This window comes from Rhynchophorus ferrugineus, unplaced genomic scaffold (genome assembly GCF_030347505.1).
Source record: "Rhynchophorus ferrugineus isolate W39M unplaced genomic scaffold, kcgeb_rfMv2 rfM30, whole genome shotgun sequence".
In the NCBI taxonomy this organism is placed as follows: Eukaryota; Metazoa; Arthropoda; class Insecta; order Coleoptera; family Curculionidae; genus Rhynchophorus; species Rhynchophorus ferrugineus.
The window spans coordinates 959,946-978,720 of record NW_027472609.1 but is presented as its reverse complement, the minus strand read 5'-3'; the positions used below and the strand labels follow the sequence as shown (position 1 = coordinate 978,720).

At 36.6% G+C, this 18,775-nt stretch overlaps 1 long non-coding RNA gene across 1 annotated transcript; it reads left to right on the top strand.

Annotated features, from left to right (window-relative positions):
• Positions 1–6,513: 6,513 nt before the first annotated feature.
• Positions 6,514–16,206, top strand: LOC143205907 (uncharacterized). Its single transcript, XR_013007984.1, has 3 exons — positions 6,514–6,560; positions 6,656–6,704; positions 16,090–16,206. It is a non-coding gene; the product is annotated as an uncharacterized LOC143205907 (long non-coding RNA).
• The last annotated feature ends 2,569 nt before the right edge of the window (positions 16,207–18,775 follow it).

The following is an 18,775-nucleotide window of genomic DNA, read 5'->3' as shown; positions in this document are numbered from 1 at the left end:
TGTTTCCGATTTTGGCATTCTAGATTAGGTGTGGTGGATTTCGATGCCTTTGACTGGGCTTTTTGTGGCTTCGACAGTGTTTTATTTTCATTATTCTTTTTTGTCGCCGCGACCTCATTGTACGTACATATCGTATTGGATGTACTTTCGGTCTGTAACTCCACGGTAGTCATCTCGATTCTTCTGCTGATGTCGGTCTGCGTGCTTACATCCATCATCACTGGCCTGGCGAGGACTGCTGGAGAATACTCTCTTGCAATAGGGATTCTATTTTTTGTATTCTCTTATCTGTTTCGTGCTGTATTTGTCCCAATTTTCTGTTTATCATCTCCTCCACCATTGCTTCCGCATTCGTGATGCTCTGGACTTATATAGTATTTGGTATCACGACTGCGGATTTGGCTTTCAGCACCTTTTCTGTTACTATGTCCATTTTCATTAAAATATTCGCGACGCGGTTTCTGTCTGTGGAGATGAATCGATATGTCTTATATTTTAGACAATATCTGTTGGTTACGAGCCTAACTTGCTCAGTCAGATGTCTTGTTCAAAGTCTATCATTTAATTTATATTAAAATTCAGTTCGGTCCCGACCTTCATAGAGTCAAGACGTGTTTTTTCTTTCCCGAAAACGAGTCTCCGTAAATATCAAATAAAAATATATCTATATATTTTTTACAGTCAATTTCTGTTAACGTTTTCAAAGAACTCCTAGGTACGGGATACGGTGAAACGGCCAACCCAAAGTGAAGGAAATAAAAGACTCAAACAAAAGACCTTCTACGTTTTCCAGAAAAGGGAAAAAGTGAAAGTTAGTGAAAAAAACATTTAATTATAACATCATGGACAACAACATGGATTTGAATATATTATTGAAAGAAAACAAGGAATTAAGAATGAATAATGAGCGTCTGAACCAACAACTGTTGCAATTATCTAAGGATATGGCTGCTATCCGTTTGCAACTGCAAGGTCACACGCAAGATACACCAAAAAGGCATACTAATTATGCAGAAGACTACTACACGGATGAAGACGAACTAGCATTAGAGGTAGGGTAACAGTCTGACTGGACCGAAGTAACAAACAAGAAGGATAAAAAGAGGAAGAAGTCTCAGATGACGCCATCGCCAATCGCAAAAAGTGGTATAAATATTAAAAAAAAGAAGCAAGAAAACAAAATCCCTCTGCCCCCTCCGATCAAGGTAAGCAATGTTGGCAATTTTAATTTATTTAGATCAGAAATACAGGGAGTAGCCTCTGACCGAGTGCAGTTTAAAGCTTTGTCTAACAATGATATTAACGTAACCCTTAACAATGAAACAGACTATAGGAATGTAAAAAAGCATCTCATTGAGATGAAGAAAAACAATTCATTCAATAAACTCGAATATCACACTTATCAGTTAAAAAGTGATAAGTGGTATAGAGTAGTCATTAGAGGATTACCGTCCACAACAGATCAGGACGATATTAAATCGGAATTACGGGCTTGCGGGCACGAAGTAGTGACCGTCACGCCTATAGCGAAAAAGACAACAAATGTAAATGGCGAAAAACAAATTAAAACTTTTCCGTTGTTCTATGTAGACATGACACAAAAGGAAAATAATAAAAATATATACGACATAAATTATTTACTAGACTGTAGGATAAAAGTGGAACCTCCGAAGAAAAATAATAATATACCACAATGCACAAACTGTCAAAATCTTGGACACACTAAAAATGTTTGCAGTAGGGAACCAAGATATGTGAAATGTGCCGGTAAACATCACACAACTCAGTGCAGAAAACAACGCAATAGTGTAGCGACATGCGTGTTGTGCAATGAAAAAGGTCACCCTGCCAATTATAAAGGATGTGCAGTATATCAAAAAAAAAAAGAACTCCAGCCAAAGAAAATTACAGCAGAACAACGCTTAAGACAAATTGACAAACTCAAAAACTCAAACAACATCTACCGTTGAAAATAAAAAAACTCATGAAACCGTAAGACCATCGGTCAAAAATATAAACGTCAAAATATCAAATGATAAACAAATTGATACGAAACCGCAGAAAGCTGCGGCCAACGAGCCAACTATCGTCGACATGATGAAATTGCTCAAAGAATTCCAGACCGAAATGAGACAGAAATTCAGTCAGTTAGCAGACAGGGTGGAAAAATTGGAGAAATCCGGATTGGGGAAATCTACCCAAAACAAGCTAAAGAGAAATCAAAATGAGTAATTCTTTTTTAAGAATTATAACTTGGAACGCAAACGGACTAAATCAAAGAGTCCGGGAACTAGAATTATTCTTAAAAACAAATAACATAGATTTAGCTCTCATATCGGAAACACATTTTTCTAAAAAAAACTACATTAAAATACGGGGTTATGATGCTTACTGGACACTACACCCCAGTGAACGAGCTCGAGGCGGAACAGCTTTAGTAATTAAACAAAATATACAACATTTCGAACAAGAAGAGATAAAAAATGAAGAAATACAAGCTACGATAATTAGTATCGAAAAAAACGGGGCTGAAATAAATATTGGCGCTATATATTGTCCACCGAGACATAAAATGACACAACAACAATATAAAGATATCTTTTCAAAATTAGGCCCACGGTTTATTATTGGTGGAGACTTTAATGTTAAACATACTGCTTGGGGTTCACGAATAATAACACCTGGAAAAGGAAACGAATTACTCGAAGCCATTAACCTTACAAATTGTAATTATCATTCAGGGCGCGAACCCACTTACTGGCCCACAGACAGTAATAAAGTCCCAGACCTGCTGGATTTCTACATTACAAAAGGCATCTCATTAAATCATATTAGTACAGAAAGCTTGTGCGATCTAACGTCTGATCACACTCCAGTATTGTTAACACTGGGCGCGACAATCCTAAGAAAAGCAAAAAAGCCTAATCTTACCAACAAATATACTGACTGGGACAAATTCAGATTAATACTGCAGGAACAAATCAGTTCAAAAGTAAGACTTAAAACTATAGATGATCTTGAGCAACAAACCAAACATATAACCGAAACAAATTCGGTCAGCTGCAAAAGATGCTACCCCAATTGCAAGAGAGAAATCAGAATATGAAGTACTTTACCCCCTCGAAATTAGAGAAATGATAAAAGAAAGACGAAAAGCTAGAAGAGTATGGCACAGGACCAGAAATGCTGCTGACAAAACCACGTTTAATAGAATTAGTAATCAGACAAATCAAAAGATCAAAGAATATAAACAGAATTGCTTTCAAAAGTATTTAAGTGAATTAAGCCCACAAGCAGACAAAGATTATTCGCTATGGAAAGCAACTCGAAGATTTAAAAGACCAATTATTCGAGTACCGCCTATTAAAAATGATCGAAATGAATGGGTTCGACGCGACAATGAAAAAGCTGAATTGTTCGCAGAATATTTAGGTAACATTTTTCGGCCTAATGATATATAATCTACCATGGATACATCTCCTATTTATCAACCCGATGTAGATCTAAATCTAATTTCTCCACTGGAAGTTGCCACTGAAATTGATAACCTCAATCCTAAAAAGCACCTGGTATAGATGACATTTCACCTGGATTATTGAAAGAACTGCCACGAAAAGCAATCATCATGTTGACATATATATTTAATGCCTGTTTAAAGCTGAAGCATGTCCCGGAATGCTTTAAAGTTGCACAAATAATTATGCTCAAAAAACCTGACAAACCTGCAGAACAAGTCGAATCTTACAGGCCTATTTCGCTACTACCTGCTATATCAAAGCTATTTGAGAAGCTGATATATAAACGTGTTAAACACTTGGTAACAATACCAGATTTCCAATTTGGTTTTCGAAATCACCATTCAACTATCGATCAAGTGCACAGAGTAACTGCGGCTATTGAAAGAGCGTTTGAAGAAAAGAAATACTGCCCGGCAATATTCCTGGATGTCTCACAAGCTTTTGATCGGGTTTGGCATTTTGGATTAATCTGTAAGATGAGCAAATTGTTACCGCGTAACTATTGTCAATTGCTGGAGTCATATTTATTCGAAAGAAAATTTAGAGTATCGCACGAAATGGCGTTCTCGACATTTAAAAATATCTCGGCTGGAGTTCCACAAGGTAGCGTCTTAGGACCTCTCCTGTATCTGCTCTACACTGCTGACATTCCAACAACAAAAGAAACACTTCTTGGAACCTTTGCTGATGACACAGTTATTATGGCAAAAGATATATCTCTGCCTAGGGCAATAGAAAAAGTGCAAGTGGCAGTCAACAAAATCTACAAATGGACAAAAGATTCCAATCTTTTCAACTTAATAGCTCCAAATCTGTCCACGTTAATTTTGCATGAAGGCGAAATAATAAAAACTTAATTATATCACTCAATGGATGCCCGATTCCTCAAGCAGAATCAGCAAAATACCTTGGAATCCATCTTGACGGTAGATTAAATTGGAAGCATCACGTTAGACAAAAAGCAAAACACATTAGAACCAAAATAAAACAACCATACTGGTTAGTCGGAAGATACTCTCAACTTGATCTAAAATCAAAGAGGTTGATCTATAATACAATTCTAAAGCCAATTTGGACCTATGGGGTGCAAATATGGGGTTGCACTAAAAATTCAAATCAGTTAGTCATACAGCGCTGTCAAAACAAGATTCTTCGATTGATTACCAATGCCTATCGCTATGTAACCAATGAAGAACTGCACGATGACCTGGAAATCAAATGGATTTGCGAAGTTGTGCAGGATTTCGCCTTGAAACACGAAAGAAGATTACTAAATCATTCTAACGTGGAAGCAATACAAGTGCTGGACAGCGCACAGGATGTCAAGAGATTGAAACGAACAAAACCATACGAACTTGTATGAATATTTAGTGTGTATTATTAGTGTAAACTATAGCTATAAGTTAATAATTAATAAATAATTGTAATTTTATAATTGAGTAATACATACTGATATATTTTCTCGCACTCGTCTTGCTTGCTAATTAATCCAAGCACATAGGAAAAGTAGTAATAAATTAATTGTAATAATAATAACAACAATTAAGATTGTACTAAGCGTATCTAATAAAGATGTTATAAAAAAAATTAAATTTATTTCATTAATTTAGAGTAGAATATAATATAATTTTTAAAATATTTTTTTAAAGATATTGTTAACAATTTTACGGTTTTACACTTTTGAAATTCCTATTCTTTGATTGCTTAAGTTCATGCTAGATGTCGCGCGCCGCTTGTTCTCTTTCTCTAGTTAATATTTTCGCAATTAATTTGTAGATTTTGTAGATTATTTCTTATATTCCCGTTTTGATTACTATCTTTTCCTTTTATTAATTAAATTAGAATTACCCGTAATTTATGTTGTTGGATATTGTTTTCGTCTCCCATTCAGGAGAATTGACGTACCCGCATGGGAGGTTATGTCTTCGTTCTGTTTATAGGTTTTGTTTATTTTATTTTATTATTGTTGTGTTTTTAGGTTTTCTTATGGATTAGGTCGATCTTGTGTGATTTGGCGACCTACGACTTGTTTGTTTTACCCCCTCACACCACTTGGAGATTTTATCGGACACCATTTGTGTCACTAGGAAATTTGCTTGTGCTTGACGATTGAATAGCACCAGACTAGGATTGTACTTTTTTATGAATATTTGGTATTATTTCAGGGTGAGTTTAGATATCATCTTTATCCGCCTTTTCTTATTCGGAATTGATTAACTAGATGACCCTTGTGTTTTGATTTTGTAAGGCATGAAGTCCACTGAGATTACCACTCCGTGGGACGGTGAAGTGACGCCGTAAATATGTTTTGATGTTGTTTAACTACCTTTGTTTTATTTTATTTTCTTGCTAGTTATTTTCCCACCAGGATATCAGCAGTGTATTTATGTTTTTTCTATTTTTTAGATTATCTGCGTCCAGATTCTTTGGCAGACCGTGATTTATTTGGAGATGATATATCCGAAGCTATCCGTGGCACCATGCAGCCCTTCTGTACTCGATGATTAAACGCTATCAGATTAGGATTTTACTTTTGCTTGGGTACTTTCGGGTATGTTGAATATTATATTTGTTTTTATTAGACTTATCTGTTCGAAAATGTATTAATTAGATGACTTATGTGTTTTGATTTGCAAGGTATGAGGTCTATTGAGATTACAACCCCGTGGGTCGGTGCAGTAACTTCGTGAATGTGTTTCATATTGTTCAACTACTTTTATTGCCAATCATCCTCCCATAGGGATATCAACAGTTTATTTATGATTTTTTTTGTTTTAGGTTAGGGATTCTTTGGCAGAGTTGATGGAATTGATTGTGTCCTAGTGGTGGAAAGCATTTTGGGACTATTGATACTATGAATTTGATAGTTTTCTACACCATAAGATGAGTATTATTTGTCTTGTTTTATGAGGTGTGTCTCTGTCCTTTGAATGATTGTTTTAAATGATTGTGTTTTATGCAAAGGTTGTTAGGAGGTTATTTTGCGAAGATAGATACGACCTTGACGATATGAGATGATATGAATTTATGCCATCTCATTTGGTAAATTAGAAAATTTGTATTTCTTCATGGATTTTGATATTATTTGTCTATTTGAGCAGTCCTTAACCCCATTTACTTATTCTCTTTATTTTTAGGTAGGTTGGGCGACAAAACGAGACTCCTATGATTGTGTATGTGATGAAGGTGCGGATCTGTAGTGCTATTGCTCACACTAAAGCAAACCATCAGCACCTCTCGATCTTCTCCATGCCATTTTACATGATTGAAGCATATTCTCCCATGCTCGTCGTTCCGGATGGTCAGCTTATTTTAATTGTTTAATGGTTCCTATAATTTGGCTTTTTTTTCTTGCTTATTATTATTATATTAATTACTTAATGATGCTTTTATTATAGCAACCATTATTTTGACTTAAAAAACTATGTAATAGTTGCATGCAGTAGCGCTAACATCTAATAATAGTATGCCTAATATTAATCATTTTGAATGTCTATTTGTGGGATTGTGGAATTGTCTGTGCCTATCTCTATGTTTCTCAAGGGGCATCTCTTATATGTATAGAGAGTTATCTTGACATAGCTATTATTCGTATTGTGCTTTATTGGTTTAATTAATAATGAGGGTTTATATTACTGATTTCTTCTTGTTGTTTTTGTTATTATCACTTGTCAGTTCTGGGATTGCTGGACTTCAGCGATATTTTCTTCATTAATAACTTTGTTTGCCCAATCATTCAATATTTCAATTTTCTTCTTGTTTGTTTTGTTGAGTTCATTTCTCATTTCCATCTGATCATTCGGAATTTTATAAAGATCTCTGGCGCTCAACCTTTCGGCGTTTGTGCATTAATTTATGATGACTATCTTCTTGATCTTGGCTGCATCCGCATACTCCTTACGTGATTTCCAGTATGAATCTCTTGATGTATGCTTCCATGTTTCCATGGTTTGTTATCAGTTGCACTGCTTTTCGGTTTACCTCTAAACTTTCAAACCCTACTGTTTTGCAGTGCTTGTAAGTGTTGACGGCATGCATATCGCCATGTTTTTCTTCTAGTATTCTTATGGCTTCTTGTACGGCTAGAAATTCAGCTACTCTCTGTTAATTCCATTTTCTTCTAGCCTGATGCATGCCTCTTCCTCCGTCCCGTCGCTCCTGCTTTTTCTTGCTTCACATTAGCATCCATCCATACCTTCGCTATGTGTCTTCCTATCTCGTACTGCTCGGTCCCCAACGAATCCACGGTTTTTCTCATGGCCAGCACATGTATTTTTACTCCGCCCTTGGCGGGCCTTGTCTATAACCGCATTTTTCTGCCGCTCATGCTCTTGGTTCGGCTTCTATTGGTAGAGGAACTACTCCTGCGATTACTTGTAGCGCGCTCGTCGGTGCTGTTTTAAACGCGCCGGTGATTAGTATTGGGGCGTATCTTTGAATCGCGTTTAGCTTCCTCTGAGTGTGTACTTTATTTACGTACCGTCCCCATTTCTCGGACCCTTATAATATGGCTGGCTTTACGACTCTCTCGTATACATTTTTCATTATGTCCCTTACCTTATTTCCGTACTTCCTGCTTATAGGTCCCACCGTTTTGGCGACGACAGTTTCGACCTTTTCTTTAATCGCATTCAGGTGGTTAATGTATATTTTTGTCTTATCCAATATTACTCCCAATTACCCCATATGGTCTTTAGGAGTTATGATTTCTTCGTTTAATTTAATTCCTATCTTCGGAAATCTGGTCCTCCTGGGTACTACTGGGATTTATCTCTTGCGGTCATTTCTTCTTTTCTTCAATTCTTCCATCGTAAAGGGGATCTCCTTTGGATATATCATAGCTTCCGATTTTTCTATATTGTAATGTGCTCTTGAATATTCTTTCCATTCTAAGCATTTGCGCCAGCATTTGTTCCATTCTTCTTTAATTTTCAGTAGGTGTTCGATGGCTGATTGCGATGATTTGGTCGTCGGCGAACGTTTGTGCTCTCACATGTGTCTGTTGTGTGTCAATATCAGCTATCTTATCGAACCAGGAGTTGATATTAATCAACCATAGAGTCGGGCCTATGCTCGACCCTTGTGGGCACCCCTTCTCTATTCCGAACTCGATTTTGTTGCTGATTACCTGTTGTTTTTTAAGTTCATTATGGCCCAGTCTAGTTCAGCTTCTTGTATTTCTTCTTCGTCTTCTTCTTGTTTGTTCCATTCTCCATTGGTGACCCTTGTCATGATCCTTACAAGTTGTTCTTTTTCTTCCTCCTCTTTTCTACCTTTTCTTTCTCCAGGTTATACATATTGCCCGGTTCGGCATCTTCCATTATTTCAACTATTTTCCCCCTGCTGACTCCTAGAGTCTTTATTATTTTCCAGACTCTATGCCATGGTTCAATGTCGAATGTGTTTTCTATTTATAATTATTTCTTCTACATGCTTCTTCTTCTTTTCTTTGACAAGCTTCTTGAATGCTCGCTTCATTACTCCATAGGGAGTGAGGGAATCACGAGGTCGGTCTTATCACCGTCTTCTCGTCTGATCGAATCGGCTTTTCTTCTAAGTTCCAATTTCTTCTGTTGGCGTTCTCCATCCCATCATTCGTTGTCTTGGTTGTTTTTAACAGTTTAGTAGATTTCTTGAAAGTTGCTTGCATTTGCTCCGCTTGTTTTTCAATTTCGTCTATTTGCATCGTCGCCCATATTTCTGTGCTCGCGACTAGCAACCCGTCAGTGACTCTTTGCCAGCTGGTCCCGTGATAATCAAACTCTTTCTTCGATGTCTTATTTCTCTGGGGTTTACCCTCTATTTCTAAGGTTTGTGGTCGCTTAGTGTCTCTTCAGTTTCTTGTACCGTCCAGTTGATCACGTTCACTTCTCGTCACTCATCAATGTTGCTGTTTCCACTACTACTGATAAAGGTGGGAGCTGTTTGTTCATTCTGCACTAATTCCAGTCGGTATGATATGGTCTAGATTATCAGATTTGAACCTTTGTTGTTATACAATAAACATAAAGTGTGCTTGGCATTAAAATCACCAGCTAATATCCATTTCTTCTGGTATTTCTGCCATTGTTCTTCTTTTTCTTCTAAGCAATTTATGTTGTCTCCTGTCTGATGCGCGTATACGTTGGTGATTAGTAAATCGCAGTCTAATAGTTTGACTATGACTTTGTCCGGTCCCGACATTTCTTAGTTCTTGTTGCTGGTTCTCGCACCAAGATTATGTCGTATTTTTCTTTGTCGGCTTTCGCTCTCATGAGCGTGCTGGCCTGGATGCCTTTTTCGATGTTTATCTGTAGGATTTTTAGAGCCATTTCTGTTTCATTTCTTCGATGGCTTCTTCTTTTCTTTTCTTGTATATTGGACAGGTTCTATCATTTACTCTATTGTCGGAGTTTACCTCCGGTGCTCCTGCTCATTTGCAGTTCGCACAATTCGTGGTGCTACTCTTGCAGTCCCTTCCCCCGTGCGGTCCTGCACATATAAAACAACACTGTGCGCTTCTACAATGTATCTGCTTGTGCCCGAATCTGCTGCATTTATAGCATAGTAGAATTGCGTTGAAATCATCAACGAATTGTCTCAAGTACCCTACAAAGACTTTGCCCTTTTTTAACACTGCTCTGTATATGCTGGGAATTGTTTCGATTATAACGTTGTTTCTTTCTGGGTTTTTGCATATATATTTCTTTACTACCTTGATGATTTCTTCTGGTTCTTCGTTGTTGTCAGTCTTTTTTCTTTCTTCTTGGATGATGTTCATATTCTCTTCGTTTTGATCAGCCAGATCTTCTATTATTTGTTCGTCTGTGATATCCCTGGATACCCCTGGGATTCTGAATTTGGGACGTTTTTCACTATTATCGATTTTGATACCATGTACAGAGCTTATTTTTTCTATCAGGTCTTTCTTTTGTTTCTGGTCTTTACAGATCAGTGATACCAGTCCATGTCTGTGTACTCTTACGTGTTTGAGGCCATCTCCTGCTAACTCTTTACGGGTTAGCTTGCCTCTGATGGCGGCTAATGTCTCCGCGCCACTTGCTTTTTCCTTTCTGATTTTAATTTCGTATATATTATTAATCTGTTTCGGATTTTGCCATTCTAGATTAGGTCTGGTGGATTTCGATGCCTTTGACAGGGCTTTTTGTGGCTTCGACAGTGTTTTATTTTCATTATTCTTTTTTGTCGCCGCGACCTCATTGTACGTACAGATCGTATTGGATGTACTTTCGGTCTGTAACTCCACGGTAGTCATCTCGATTCTTCTGCTGATGTCGGTCTGCGTGCTTACATCCATCATCACTGGCCTGGCGAGGACTGCTGGAGAATACTCTCTTGCAATAGGGATTCTATTTTTTGTATTCTCTTATCTGTTTCATGCTGTATTTGTCCCAATTTTCTGTTTATCATCTCCTCCACCATTGCTTCCGCATTCGTGATGCTCTGGACTTATATAGTATTTGGCATCACGACTGCGGATTTGGCTTTCAGCACCTTTTCTGTTACTATGTCCATTTTCATTAAAATATTCGCGACGCGGTTTCTGTCTGTGGAGATGAATCGATATGTCTTATATTTTAGACAATATCTGTTGGTTACGAGCCTAACTTGCTCAGTCAGATGTCTTGTTCAAAGTCTATCATTTAATTTATATTAAAATTCAGTTCGGTCCCGACCTTCATAGAGTCAAGACGTGTTTTTTCTTTCCCGAAAACGAGTCTCCGTAAATATCAAATAAAAATATATCTATATATTTTCTACGGTCAATTTCTGTTAAGGGTTTCAAAGAACTCCCAGGTTCGGGATACGGTGAAACGGCCAACCCAACGTGAAGGAAATAAAAGACTCAAACTCTCAAACAAAAGACGTTCTACGTTTTCCAGAAAAGGGAAAAAGTGAAAGTTAGTGAAAAAAACATTTAATTATAACATCATGGACAACAACATGGATTTGAATATATTATTGAAAGAAAACAAGGAATTAAGAATGAATAATGAGCGTCTGAACCAACAACTGTTGCAATTATCTAAGGATATGGCTGCTATCCGTTTGCAACTGCAAGGTCACACGCAAGATACACCAAAAAGGCATACTAATTATGCAGAAGACTACTACACGGATGAAGACGAACTAGCATTAGAGGTAGGGGAACAGTCTGACTGGACCGAAGTAACAAACAAGAAGGATAAAAAGAGGAAGAAGTCTCAGATGATGCCATCGCCAATCGCAAAAACTGGTATAAATATTAAAAAAAAGAAGCAAGAAAACAAAATCCCTCTGACCCCTCCGATCAAGGTAAGCAATGTTGGCAATTTTAATTTATTTAGATCAGAAATAAAGGGAGTAGCCTCTGACCGAGTGCAGTTTAAAGCTTTGTCTAACAATGATATTAACGTAACCCTTAACAATGAAACAGACTATAGGAATATAAAAAAGCATCTCATTGAGATGAAGAAAAACAATTCATTCAATAAACTCGAATATCACACTTATCAGTTAAAAAGTGATAAGTGGTATAAAGTAGTCATTAGAGGATTACCGTCCACAACAGATCAGGACGATATTAAATCGGAATTACGGGTTTGCGGGCACGTCACGCCTATAGCGAAAAAGACTATAAAGAAAAAGACAACAAATGTAAATGGCGAAAAACAAATTAAAACTTTTCCGTTGTTCTATGTAGACATGACACAAAAGGAAAATAATAAAAATATATACGACATAAATTATTTACTAGACTGTAGGATAAAAGTGGAACCTCCGAAGAAAAATAATAATATACCACAATGCACAAACTGTCAAAATCTTGGACACACTAAAAATGTTTGCAGTAGGGAACCAAGATGTGTGAAATGTGCCGGTAAACATCACACAACTCAGTGCAGAAAACAACGCAATAGTGTAGCGACATGCGTGTTGTGCAATGAAAAAGGTCACCCTGCCAATTATAAAGGATGTGCAGTATATCAAAAAAAAAAAGAACTCCAGCCAAAGAAAATTACAGCAGAACAACGCTTAAGACAAATTGACAAACTCAAAAACTCAAACAACATCTACCGTTGAAAATAAAAAAACTCATGAAACCGTAAGACCATCGGTCAAAAATATAAACGTCAAAATATCAAATGATAAACAAATTGATACGAAACCGCAGAAAGCTGCGGCCAACGAGCCAACTATCGTCGACATGATGAAATTGCTCAAAGAATTCCAGACCGAAATGAGACAGAAATTCAGTCAGTTAGCAGACAGGGTGGAAAAATTGGAGAAATCCGGATTGGGGAAATCTACCCAAAACAAGCTAAAGAGAAATCAAAATGAGTAATTCTTTTTTAAGAATTATAACTTGGAACGCAAACGGACTAAATCAAAGAGTCCGAGAACTAGAATTATTCTTAAAAACATATAACATAGATATAGCTCTCATATCGGAAACACATTTTTCTAAAAAAAACTACATTAAAATACGGGGTTATGATGCTTACTGGACACTACACCCCAGTGAACGAGCTCGGGGCGGAACAGCTTTAATAATTAAACAAAATATACAACATTTCGAACAAGAAGAGATAAAAAATGAAGAAATACAAGCTACGATAATTAGTATCGAAAAAAACGGGGCTGAAATAAATATTGGCGCTATATATTGTCCACCGAGACATAAAATGACACAACAACAATATAAAGATATCTTTTCAAAATTAGGCCCACGGTTTATTATTGGTGGAGACTTTAATGTTAAACGTACAGCTTGGGGTTCACGAATAATAACACCTGGAAAAGGAAACGAATTACTCGAAGCCATTAACCTTACAAATTGTAATTATCATTCAGGGCGCGAACCCACTTACTGGCCCACAGACAGTAATAAAGTCCCAGACCTGCTGGATTTCTACATTACAAAAGGCATCTCATTAAATCATATTAGTACAGAAAGCTTGTGCGATCTAACATCTGATCACACTCCAGTATTGTTAACACTGGGCGCGACAATCCTAAGAAAAGCAAAAAAGCCTAATCTTACCAACAAATATACTGACTGGGACAAATTCAGATTAATACTGCAGGAACAAATCAGTTCAAAAGTAAGACTTAAAACTATAGATGATCTTGAGCAACAAACCAAACATATAACCGAAACAAATTCGGTCAGCTGCAAAAGATGCTACCCCAATTGCAAGAGAGAAATCAGAATATGAAGTACTTTACCCCCTCGAAATTAGAGAAATGATAAAAGAAAGACGAAAAGCTAGAAGAGTATAGCACAGTACCAGAAATGCTGCTGACAAAACCACGTTTAATAGAATTAGTAATCAGACAAATCAAAAGATCAAAGAATATAAACAGAATTGCTTTCAAAAGTATTTAAGTGAATTAAGCCCACAAGCAGACAAAGATTATTCGCTATGGAAAGCAACTCGAAGATTTAAAAGACCAATTATTCGAGTACCGCCTATTAAAAATAATCGAAATGAATGGGTTCGACGCGACAATGAAAAAGCTGAATTGTTCGCAGAATATTTAGCTAACATTTTTCGGCCAAATGATATATAATATACCATGGATACATCTCCTATTTATCAACCCGATATAGATCTAAATCTAATTTCTCCACTGGAAGTTGCCACTGAAATTGATAACCTCAATCCTAAAAAGGCACCTGGTATTGATGACATTTCACCTGGATTATTGAAAGAACTGCCACGAAAAGCAATCATCATGTTGACATATATATTTAATGCCTGTTTAAGGCTGAAGCATGTCCCGGAATGCTTTAAAGTTGCACAAATAATTATGCTCAAAAAACCTGACAAACCTGCAAGTCGACAAGTCGAATCTTACAGGCCTGTTTCGCTACTACCTGCAATATCAAAGCTATTTGAGAAGCTGATATATAAACGTGTTAAACACTTGGTAACAATACCAGATTTCCAGTTTGGTTTTCGACATCACCATTCAACTATCGATCAAGTGCACAGAGTAACTGCGGCTATTGAAAGAGCGTTTGAAGAAAAGAAATACTGCCCTGCAATATTCCTGGATGTCTCACAAGCTTTTGATCGGGTTTGGCATTTTGGTTAATCTGTAAGATGAGCAAATTGTTACCGCGTAACTATTGTCAATTGCTGGAGTCATATTTATTCGGAAGAAAATTTAGAGTATCGCACGAAATGGCGTTCTCGACATTTAAAAATATCTCGGCTGGAGTTCCACAAGGTAGCGTCTTAGGACCTCTCCTGTATCTGCTTTACACTGCTGACATTCCAACAACAAAAGAAACACTTCTTGGAACCTTGATGACACAGTTATTATGGCAAAAGATATATCTCTGCCTAGGGCAATAGAAAAAGTGCAAGTGGCAGTCAACAAAATCTACAAATGGACAAAAGATTGGAAAATTCAACTTAATAGCTCCAAATCTGTCCACGTTAAAATTGCATGAAGGCGAAATAATAAAAACTTAATTATATCACTCAATGGATGCCCGATTCCTCAAGCAGAATCAGCAAAATACCTTGGAATCCATCTTGACGGTAGATAAATTGGAAGCATTACGTTAGACAAAAAGCAAAACACATTAGAACCAAAATAAAACAACTGTACTGGTTAGTCGAAAGATACTCTCAACTTGATCTAAAATCAAAGAGGTTGATCTATAATACAATTATAAAGCCAATTTGGACCTATGGGGTTGCACTAAAAATTCAAATCAGTTAGTCATACAGCGCTGTCAAAACAAGATTCTTCGATTGATTACCAATGCCTATCGCTATGTAACCAATGAAGAACTGCACGATGACCTGGAAATCAAATGGATTTGCGAAGTTGTGCAGGATTTCGCCTTGAAACACGAAAGAAGATTACTAAATCATTCTAACGTGGAAGCAATACAAGTGCTGGACAGCGCACAGGATGTCAAGAGATTGAAACGAACAAAACCATACGAACTTGTGTGAATATTTAGTGTGTATTATTAGTGTAAACTATAGCTATAAGTTAATAATTAATAAATAATTGTAATTTTATAATTGAGGAATACATACTGATATATTTTCTCGCACTCGTCTTGCTTGCTAATTAATCCAAGCACATAGGAAAAGTAGTAATAAATTAATTGTAATAATAATAACAATTAAGATTGTACTAAGCGTATCTAATAAAGATGTTATAAAAAAAATTAAATTTATTTCATTAATTTAGAGTAGAATATAATATAATTTTTAAAATATTTTTTCAAAGATATTGTTAACAATTTTACGGTTTTCCACTTTTGAAATTCCTATCCTTTGATTGCTTAAGTTCATGCTAGATGTCGCGCGCCACTTGTTGTTCTCTTTCTCTAGTTAATATTTTCGCAATTAATTTGTAGATTTTGTAGATTATTTCTTATATTCCCGTTTTGATTACTATCTTTTCCTTTTATTAATTAAATTAGATTACCCGTAATTTATGTTGTTGGATATTGTTTTCGTCTCCCATTCAGGAGAATTGACATACCCGCATGGGAGGTTATGTCTTCGTTCTGTTTATACGTTTTGTTTATTTTATTTTATTATTGTTGTGTTTTTAGGTTTTCTTATGGATTAGGCCGATCTTGTGTGATTTGGCGACCTACGACTTGTTTGTTTTACCTCCTCACACCACTTGGAGATTTTGTCGGACACCATCTGTGTCACTAGGAAATTTGCTTGTGCTTGACGATTGAATACCACCAGACTAGGATTGTACTTTTTTTATGAATATTTGGTATTATTTCAGGGTGAGTTTAGATATCATCTTTATCCGCCTTTTCTTATTCGGAATTGATTAATTAGATGACCCTTGTGTTTTGATTTTGTAAGGCATGAAGTCCACTGAGATTACCACTCCGTGGGACGGTGAAGTGACGCCGTAAATATGTTTTGATGTTGTTTAACTACCTTTGTTTTATTTTATTTTCTTGCTTGTTATTTTCCCACCAGGATATCAGCAGTGTATTTATGTTTTTTCTATTTTTTAGATTATCTGCGTCCAGATTCTTTGCCAGAATTGACCGTGATTTATTTGGAGATGATATATCCGAAGCTATCCGTGGCACCATGCAGCCCTTCTGTACTCGATGATTAAACGCTATCAGATTAGGATTTTACTTTTGCTTGGGTACTTTCGGGTATGTTGAATATTATATTTGTTTTTATTAGACTTATCTGTTCGAAAATGTATTAATTAGATGACTTATGTGTTTTGATTTGCAAGGTATGAGGTCTATTGAGATTACAACCCCGTGGGTCGGTGCAGTAACTTCGTGAATGTGTTTCATATTGTTCAACTACTTTTATTGCCAATCATCCTCCCATAGGGATATCAACAGTTTATTTATGATTTTTTATGTTTTAGGTTAGGAATTCTTTGGCAGAGTTGATGGAATTGATTGTGTCCTAGTGGTGGAAAGCATTTTGGGACTATTGATACTATGAATTTGCTAGTTTTCTACACCATAAGATGAGTATTATTTGTCTTGTTTTATGAGGTGTGTCTCTGTCCTTTGAATGATTGTTTTAAATGATTGTGTTTTATGCAAAGGTTGTTAGGAGGTTATTTTGCGAAGATAGATACGACCTTGACGATATGAGATGATATGAATTTATGCCATCTCATTTGGTAAATTAGAAAATTTGTATTTCTTCATGGATTTTGATATTATTTGTCTATTTGAGCAATCCTTAACCCCATTTACTTATTCTCTTTATTTTTAGGTAGGTTGGGCGACAAAACGAGACTCCTATGATTGTGTATGTGATGAAGGTGCGGATCTGTAGTGCTATTGCTCACACTAAAGCAAACCATCAGCACCTCTCGATCTTCTCCATGCCATTTTACATGATTGAAGCATATTCTCCCATGCTCGTCGTTCCGGATGGTCAGCTTATTTTAATTGTTTAATGGTTCCTATAATTTGGCTTTTTTTTCTTGCTTATTATTATTATATTAATTACTTAATGATGCTTTTATTATAGCAACCATTATTTTGACTTAAAAAACTATGTAATAGTTGCATGCAGTAGCGCTAACATCTAATAATAGTATGCCTAATATTAATCATTTTGAATGTCTATTTGTTGGATTGTGGAATTGTCTGTGCCTATCTCTATGTTTCTCAAGGGGCATCTCTTATATGTATAGAGAGTTATCTTGACATAGCTATTATTCGTATTGTGCTTTATTGGTTTAATTAATAATGAGGGTTTATATTACTGATTTCTTCTTGTTGTTTTTGTTATTATCAGTTGTCAGTTCTGGGATTGCTGGACTTCAGCGATATTTTCTTCTTCATTAATAACTTTGTTTGCCCAATCATTCAATATTTCAATTTTCTTCTTGTTTGTTTTGTTGAGTGCATTTCTCATTTCCATCTGATCATTCGGAATTTTATAAAGATCTCTGGCGCTCAACCTTTCGGCGTTTGTGTATTCATTTATGATGACTATCTTTTTGATCTTGGCTGCATCCGCATACTTCTTCCGTGATTTCCAGTCTGAATCTCTTGATGTATGCTTCCATGTTTCCATGGTTTGTTATCAATTGCACTACTTTTCGGTTTAGCTCTAAACTTTCAAACCCTACTGTTTTGCAGTGCTTGTAAGTGTTGACGGCATGCATATCGCCATGTTTTTCTTCTAGTATTCTTATGGCTTCTTGTACGGCTAGAAATTCAGCTACTCTCTGTTAATTCCATTTTCTTCTAGCCCGATGCATGCCTCTTCCTCCGTCCCGTCGCTCCTGCTTTTTCCTGCTTCACATTAGCATCCATCTATACCTTCGCTATGTGTCTTCCTATCTCGTACTGCTCGGTCCCCAACGAATCCACAGTTTTTCTCATGGCCAGCACATGTATTTTTACTCCGGCCTTGGCGGGCCTGGTGTATAACCGCATTTTTCTGCCGCTCATGCTCTTGCTTCGGCTTCTATTGGTAGAGGAACTACTCCTGCGATTACTTGTAGCGCGCTCGTCATTTCTGTTTTAAACGCGCCGGTGATTAGTATTGGGGCGTATCTTTGAATCGCGTTTAGCTTCCTCTGAGTGTGTACTTTATTTACGTACCGTCCCCATTTCTCGGACTCTTATAATATGGCTGGCTTTACGACTCTCTCGTATACATTTTTAATTATGTCCCTTACCTTAATTCCGTACTTCCTGCTTATGGGTCCCGCCGTTTTGGCGACGACGGTTTCGACCTTTTCTTTAATCGCATTCAGATGGTTAATGTATATTTTTG